Here is an 8653-nt window from a genome sequence, read left to right as displayed (position 1 = left end):
TGGGGTCGGGGCGGCGTCCAGGGCGGCGTTGAGGTCGGGGTGGGGGCGGCGTTGAGGTCGGGGGTCGGGGCGGCGTAGAGGGTGCGGAGAGCGCGCGGCGGCCGACGGGCGACGGCGGCGGCAAGAGTGGAGAGAGTTGGATTTGGGGGAAAGTGGCGTGGGGAAGGAAGAACCCCGTGGTTAAGTCAGAAGTAGCAGTAGCGCGTTCCGAGAAAAGCGCTGCTGCTATCTTAGCTACAGCGCGTTCTTTGATACTCGCTACTGCTACTCCTTTCTCTTCCTTCCCTTTTCCATTTAGTTTTATTCACATTTTATTTGTTTCCTTTCACCTTATTCTATTTCTTTCATTTTCAATTACCTTTCCATTCTCTTTCCATTTAATTTTATAACCTTTAGCAGCAACGAGTTTATATTAAAACGCGCTGCTACAAACGACGTAGCGGTAGCGCGATTCGTCATAGATCGCTACTACTATGTGTAGCCTATGGGCTAAGCCATGGGAATTTTAATAGTAACGTGTGTTCAGCAAGACGCGCTACTGCTAGATCTTTATCTGCAGTGCGGTTTCCTATGGCGCGCTACTGCTAATTAGCACCAGCGTGCTTTTCTGACCCACGCTACTGCTAAATTTCTGTGTATAGGGTTTTCCCTAGTAGTGTCACTGTATTCAACTCCTTGAACTTGTCGGAAACCATCTTTAACGACAAGTCGAGCTTTCTTAATGGTGATACTTACCATCATTGTCTATCTTCCTTTTAAAATCCATCTTTACCCAACGGCCTTACGACCATCAAGTATTTCTTCCAAAGTCTACACTTTGTTTTCACACATGGATCCTCTCTCGGATTTTATGGCCTCAAGCCATTTGTTGGATCCGGGCCCACCATCGCTTCTCCATAGCTCGTAGGTTCATTGTTGTCTAGCAACATGACCTTCAAGACATGATTAATGTACCATTCTTAAGTAGTACGCATCCTTGTCACCCTACAAGGTTCGGTAGTGACTTGATCCAAAGCTTCATGATCACTATCATCAGCTTCCACTTCAATTGGTGTAGGTGCCACAAGAACAACTTCCTGTGCCCTGCTACACACTAGTTGTAGTGACGGTTCAATAACCATATCAAGTTTCCACCATCCTCCCACTCAATTCTTTCGAGAGAAACTTTTCCTCGAGAAAGGACCCGTTTCTAGAAACAATCATTTGCTTCAGGATCTGAAATAGGAGGTATACCCAACTATTTTTGGGTGTCCTATGTAGATGTATTTATCCGCTTTGGATTCGAGCTTATCTGGCTGAAACCTTTTCACATAAGCATCGCAGCCCCAAACTTTTAAGAAACGACAGCTTAGGTTTCTCTAAACCATAGTTCATACGGTGTCATCTCAACGGAATTACGCGGTGCCCTATTTAAAGTGAATGTGGTTGTCTCTAATGCCTAACCCATGAACGATAGTGGTAATTCGTTAAGAGACATCATGGTATGCACCATATCCAATAGGGTGCAGCTATGATGTTCGGACACACCATCACACTATGGTGTTCCAGGCGGTATTAGTCGTGAAACAATTTCCATAAGGTCTTAATTGTGTACCAAACACGTAACTCAGATATTCATCTCTATGATCATATCATAGACATTTTATCCTCTTGTCACGACAATCTTCAACTTCACTCTGAAATTACTTGAACCTTTCAATAATTCGGACTTGTGTTTCATCAAGTAAATATACAACATCTACTCAAATCATCTGTGAAGTAAGAACATAACGATATCCACTGCGTGCCTCGGCACTCATTGGACAACACAAAACGTATTACTTCCAACAAGTTGCTCTTTTGTTCCATCTTACTGAAAACGAGGCTTTTCAGTCATCTTGCCCATGTGGTATGATTTGCATGTCTCAAGTGATTCAAAATCAAGTGAGTCCAAACGATCCATCTGCATGGAGTTTCTTCATGCGTACATACCAATAGACATGGTTCGCATGTCTCAAACTTTTCAAAAACGAGTGAGTCCAAAGATCCATCAACATGGAGCTTCTTCGTGCGTTTTATACCAATATGACTTACATGGCAGTGCCACAAGTAAGTGGTACTATCATTACTATCTTATATCTTTTGGCATGAAAATGTGTATCACTATGATCGAGATTCAATAAACCATTCTTTTAGGTGCAAGACCATTGAAGGTATTATTCAAATAATTAGAGTAACCATTATTCTCCTTAAATGAATAACCGTATTGTGATAGACATAATCCAATCATGTCTATGCTCAACGCAAACACCAAATAACAATTATTTAGGTTTAACACCAATCTCGATGGTAGAGGGAGCAGGCGATGCTTGATCACATCAACCTTGGAAACACTTCCAACACATATCGTCAGCTCACCTTTAGCTAGTCTCCGCTTATTCCGTAGCTTTTATTTCGAGTTACTAACACTTAGCAACCGAACCGGTATCTAATACCCTGGTGCTACTAGGAGTACTAGTAAAGTACACATTAACATAATGTATATCCAATATACTTCCGTCGACCTTGCTTGCCTTCTTATCTACCAAGTATCTAGGGTGGTTCTTCTTTAGTGTCCGTTCCTCTCATTACAGAAGCACTTAGTCTCGGGTTTGGGTTCAACCTTGGGTTTTCACTAGAGCAGCAACTGTTTTGCCGTTTCATGAAGTATCCCTTCTTGCCCTTGCCCTTTTTGAAACTAGTGGTTTTACTAACCATCAACAATTGATGCTCCTACTTGACTTCTACTTTCGCGGTGTCAAACATCACGAGTACTTCAAGGATCACCATATCTATCCCTGATATGTTATAGTTCATCACGAAGCTCTAGTAGCTTGGTGGAAATGACTTTGGAGAAACGTCACTATCTCATCTCGAAGATTAACTCCCACTCGATTCAAGTGATTGTTGTACCCAGACAATCTGAGTACAAGCTCAACGATTGAGCTTTTCTCCCTTAGTTTGCAGGCTAAGAAGCTCGTCGGAGGTCTTATACCTCTAACATGGGCACGAGCCTGAAATCCCAATTTCAGCTCTTGGAACATCTCATATGTTCTGCGACATTTCAAAAATGTCTTCGGTGCCTCAATTCTAAACCATTTAACATTACCGAACTATCATGTAGTCATCAAAACGTGTATGTCAGATGTTCGCAACATCCACAGACCACGTTCGAGGTCCAGCACACCGAGCGATGCATTAAGGACATAAGCCTTCTATTGTCCGCATAATTGCTACTGTCAACTTTCAAATATATTTTCTCTAGGAACATATCTAAAACAGTAGAACTAAAGCGCGAGCTATGACATAATTTGCAAAGGGTTTTTGACTATGTTCAGGATAATTAAGTTCATCTTATGAACTCCCACTCAGATAGACATCCCTCTAGTCATCTAAGTGATTACATGATCCGAGTCAACTAGGCCGTGTCCTATCATCACGTGAGACGGACTAGTCATCATCGGTGAACATCTTCATGTTGATCGTATCTACTATACGACTCATGCTCGACCTTTCGGTCTCTTGTGTTCTGAGGCCATGTCTGTACATGCTAGGCTCTCAAGTCAACCTAAGTGTTTCGCGTGTGTAAATCTGGCTTACACCCGTTGTATGTGAACGTTAGAATCTATCACACCCGATCATCACGTGGTGCTTCGAAACGACAAACTTTCGCAACGGTGCACAGTTAGGGGGAACACTTTCTTGAAATTTTAATGAGGGATCATCTTATTTACTACCGTCGTTATAAGCAAATAAGATGCATAAACATGATAAACATCACATGCAATCAAAACTGACATGATATGGCCAATATCATTTTGCTCCTTTTGATCTCCATCTTCGGGGCTCCATGATCATCATCGTCACCGGCATGACACCATGATCTCCATCATCATGATCTCCATCATCGTGTCTCCATGAAGTTGTCTCGCCAACTATTATTTCTACTACTATGGCTAACGGTTTAGCAATAAAGTAAAGTAATTACATGGTGTTGTTCAATGACACGCAGGCCATACAATAAATTAAGACAACTCCTATGGCTCCTGCCGGTTGTCATACTCATCGACATGCAAGTCGTGATTCCTATTACAAGAACATGATCAATCTCATACATCACATATCATTCATCACATTCTTTTGGCCATATCACATCAACCAGCATACCCTGCAAAAACAAGTTAGACGTCCTCTAATTGTTGTTTGCATGTTTTACATGGCTGCTATGGGTTTCTAGCAAGAACGTTTCTTACCTACGCAATAAACCACGACGTGATATGCCCAATTGCTATTTACCCTTCATAAGGACCCTTTTCATCGAATCTGATCCGACTAAAGTGGGAGAGACTGGCACCCACTAGCCACCTTATGCAACAAGTGCATAACAATCGGTGGAACCTGTCTCACGTAAGTGTACGTGTAAGGTCGGTCCGGGCTGCTTCATCCCACAATACCGTCGAAACAAGATTGGACTAGTAACGGTAAGCATATTGAACAAAATCAACGCCCACAACTACTTTGTGTTCTACTCGTGCATAGAATCTATGCAATAGACCTGGCTCATGATGCCACTGTTGGGGAACGTAGCAGAAATTCAAAAAAATTCTATGCAACACCAAGATCTATATATGGAGAGACTAGCAACGAGGGGAAGGAGAGTGCATCTACATACCCTTGTAGATCGCTAAGAGGAAGCGTTCAAGAGAACGGGGTTGAAGGAGTCGTACTCGTCGTGATCCAAATCACCGGAGATCCTAGTGCTGAACGGACGGCACCTCCACGTTCAACACACGTGCAGCCCGGTGACATCTCCCATGCCTTGATCCAGCAAGGAGAGAGGGAGAGGTTGAGGAAGATTCTGTCCAGCAGCAGCACAACGGCATGGTGGTGATGGAGGAGCGTGGCAATCCAGCAGGACTTCGCCAAGCACCGCGAGAGACAAGGAGAAAGAGAGGTAGGGCTGCGCCAGAACTTGGGTGCGGCTGCCCTCCCACCCCCCACATATATATAGGGCCAAAGGAGAGGGGGGCTGGCCCCCTCAGATCCAATCTGAGGAGGGGGCGGCGGCCAGGGGGGTTGCCTTGCCCCCCAAGGCAAGGGGGTGCCCCCCTTTAGGGTTTCCCCCAAGCCCTAGGTGCCTTGGGACTTGGTGGGGGGGCGCACCAGCCCACCTGGGGCTGGTCCCCTCCCACACTTGGCCCATGCAGCCCTCTGGGGCCGGTGGCCCCACTTGGTGGACCCCCGGGACCCTCCCGGTGGTCCCGGTACATTACCGATAGCACCCAGAACTTTTCTGGTGACCAAAACAGGACTTCCCATATATAAATATTTACCTCCGGACCATTCCGAAACTCCTCGTGACGTCCGGGATCTCATCCCGGACTCCGAACAACATTCGGTAACCACATACAAACTTCCTTTATAACCCTAGCGTCATCGAACCTTAAGTGTGTAGACCCTGCGGGTTCGGGAACCATGCAGACATGACCGAGACAACTCTCCGGCCAATAACCAACAGCGGGATCTGGATACCCATGTTGGCTCCCACATGTTCCATGATGATCTCACCGGATGAACCACGATGTCAAGGACTCAATCAATCCCGTATACAATTCCCTTTGTCTAGCGGTATTGCACTTGCCCGAGATTCGATCGTCGATATGCCGATACCTTGTACAATCTCGTTACCGGCAAGTCTCTTTACTCGTTCCGTAACACATCATCCCGTGATCAACCCCTTCGTCACATTGTGCACATTATGATGATGTCCTACCGAGTGGGCCCAGAGATACCTCTCCGTCAACCGGAGTGACAAATCCCAGTCTCGATTTGTGCCAACCCAACAGACACTTTCGGAGAGACCCGTAGTGCACCTTTATATCCACCTAGTTACGTTGTGATGTTTGGTACACCCAAAGCATTCCTACGGTATCCGGGAGTTGCACAACCTCATGGTCTAAGGAAATGATACTTGACATTAGAAAAGCTTTAGCATATGAACTACACGATCTTTGTGCTAGGCTTAGGATTGGGTCTTGTCCATCACATCATTCTCCTAATGATGTGATCCCGTTATCAACGACATCCAATGTCCATGGTCAGGAAACCGTAACCATCTATTGATCAACGAGCTAGTCAACTAGAGGCTTACTAGGGACATGGTGTTGTCTATGTACCCACACATGTATCTGAGTTTCCTATCAATACAATTATAGCATGGGTAATAAACGATTATCGTGAACAAGGAAATATAATAATAATAACCAATTTATTATTGCCTCTAGGGCATATTTCCTACAAATCTAGCCCGTAACAGAACATGAGCCCCCTCACGAAGGGATCAAGACTAAAGCCTAAGCCTCGGAGGAAGTGGGAAACGAGCACAACGCTCTCGTTGGGTTCGGGAGAAGGGATGACCTGCCCTGGAGCAGGAAGCCTGTGCTTGACATCGGCGGTCAGATATCTGGCCTCCCCGAGCTTCGCAATGTCCTCCTCTGTGACAGAGGAGGCCATCCACCAGCCTTGAAGGTTGGATCCGGACATAATTGAAGATCCGAAGTGCCTAAGCTTGAGCTTCAGGTGTTGGAACTCGAGATGCGGAAAGGAGCAAGCATGGTAAGAAAGGGATAGGCCTCGACCCCTCTATAAATGGGGTGAATATCAAGCGTCCTCAGCGTAACCGTTTGGGACTTGCTTAAAAACACGGAGTCATACCAACAGGGTAGTTGGGTTACCCGCACCCGTATTGATGAGAATCCCGCAATAAGGGGGACACGATCTGTGCTTCGACAAGACGTGCCAATAAAACCGCCTTGCAGTGCGTGTCGTGGCAAGATGAGAAAAACGGTTCGTATTAGACTGGGCTGTGGCGTGAAGACATGCTGTGAAAAATTGTCAGCAGATTAGATTTGTGAAGTATTTGTGCTCTCTACGGTAGTGTGCGGAAATTGTTTTGCAGAGCCGGACATGGTCCTTATGTTCGGAATTCCCTATGGGCTATTCGGAGATGGAACCCGCCTTGCAATGCCGAAGACAATCTGTGCGCCGGACTCATCGTCATTGAAGCCTAGTTCAGGGGCTACTGAGGGAGTCCTAGATTAGGGGGTATCCGGACAATTAGACTATATACTTTGGTTGGACTGTTGGGCTATGAAGATACAAGATTCAAGACTTCGTCCCGTGTCCGGATGGGACTCTCCTTTGCGTGGAAGGCAAGCTTGGTGATTCAGATGTTAAATCTCCTTCTCTGTAACCGACCCTGTGTAACCCTAGCCCCCTCTGTTGTCTATATAAACCAGAGGGTTTAGTCCGTAGGACAACAATAATCATAATCATAGGCTAGCTCTTAGGGTTTAGCCTCTACGATCTCGTGGTAGATCAACTCTTGTAATACTCATATCATCAAGATCAATCAAGCAGGAAGTAGGGTCTTACCTCCATCGAGAGGGCCCGAACCTGGGTAAACATCATGTCCCCAGTCTCCTGTTACCATTAGCCTTAGACGCACAGTTCGGGTCCCCTACCCGAGATCTGCTAGTTTTGACACCGACACCCACCATATGGGTGTGGCAGGATACTACGACATGAAACCGATATGGGACCAGGAGGACCAAGAAGCTATAGCAGTGGGTGAGAAATCGGCCTTTAGTGAAATCAGGGGCGAACGCACCAAAGACTACTTGCGGGCACGTGCAAGGAGGTGTGATGGCGGACCTTATTACATTAAAAACTCACATGACGAAGAACTGTATCAAGTGATGGTAGAGGCTTCCAAGATCCCTGGAAGGTTCTACAGGAAATCAGGGCCATGTGACATTCTGTCCATTGCTCTAGAAACAAGAGAGCCCCCTGGCCGTGCAAGGGGTATAGGTGTTAATGTCCCGCACAAGAGGAAGAAAGCAAGGAGTGAAATGAAGAAGAATGAATTGTATGGAAGGTTGATGAAGGAAATGTATCCGGATGTTCGAAAGGATCTTGAGCAGTCAATGATGATTGGGAAGACTCTAACACTGACAGATAGCCAGCAGATGGGAGGAGAGGCGGGCATGGAGGATGCTGATTATTGCGTGACAACACAGCACAAGAGTAGTTGTGCATCAGCTGACCCCAGCGACATTGAGACTGCAGCTGCTCGTGAGGATGTTATATCTGATCTATCTGGAATGAAAGACAGACTGAAGGGCGTGCTTACACATTATGAAGGTACATTAGAATGTGCAACAACCTGGGTTTTTCCACCCTTCTTGGAAGAGGGCCTCTTGTTGGACAATGTTCCATTGAAGCCGGGCTGTGTGAAGTGCTACGTGACTGAAGTAAAGCCTGGATTCAATGAGTTTGCCCTCAAGAATGTCCTAGGAGACTTTGATGAGCAAAGGACCTTGGGAGAAACACTAGTACATCACATCCAGTGGCCACCAAAGGAAATAGAGTTCATTGATGAGATCCCTGAAGCCCCACCAAGAGCAACCAATGTCGCCACTCAACTGATGATGCTCTCCTTGCCACAGCAGCTCTCGTGTGCTTCCCCCAAATAACCTAATACTCATAATCCGACGGCTGATGCATCAATCTGTGATCAACCGGCCCAACTTTGTGGCATACATGCCATGTCATCCTCCACCCAAAAGCAGCCAGT

The sequence above is a fragment of the Triticum aestivum genome, chromosome 1B (assembly GCF_018294505.1).
Source record: "Triticum aestivum cultivar Chinese Spring chromosome 1B, IWGSC CS RefSeq v2.1, whole genome shotgun sequence".
Classification (NCBI taxonomy): domain Eukaryota; kingdom Viridiplantae; phylum Streptophyta; class Magnoliopsida; order Poales; family Poaceae; genus Triticum; species Triticum aestivum.
This window is presented reverse-complemented; position numbering follows the sequence as displayed.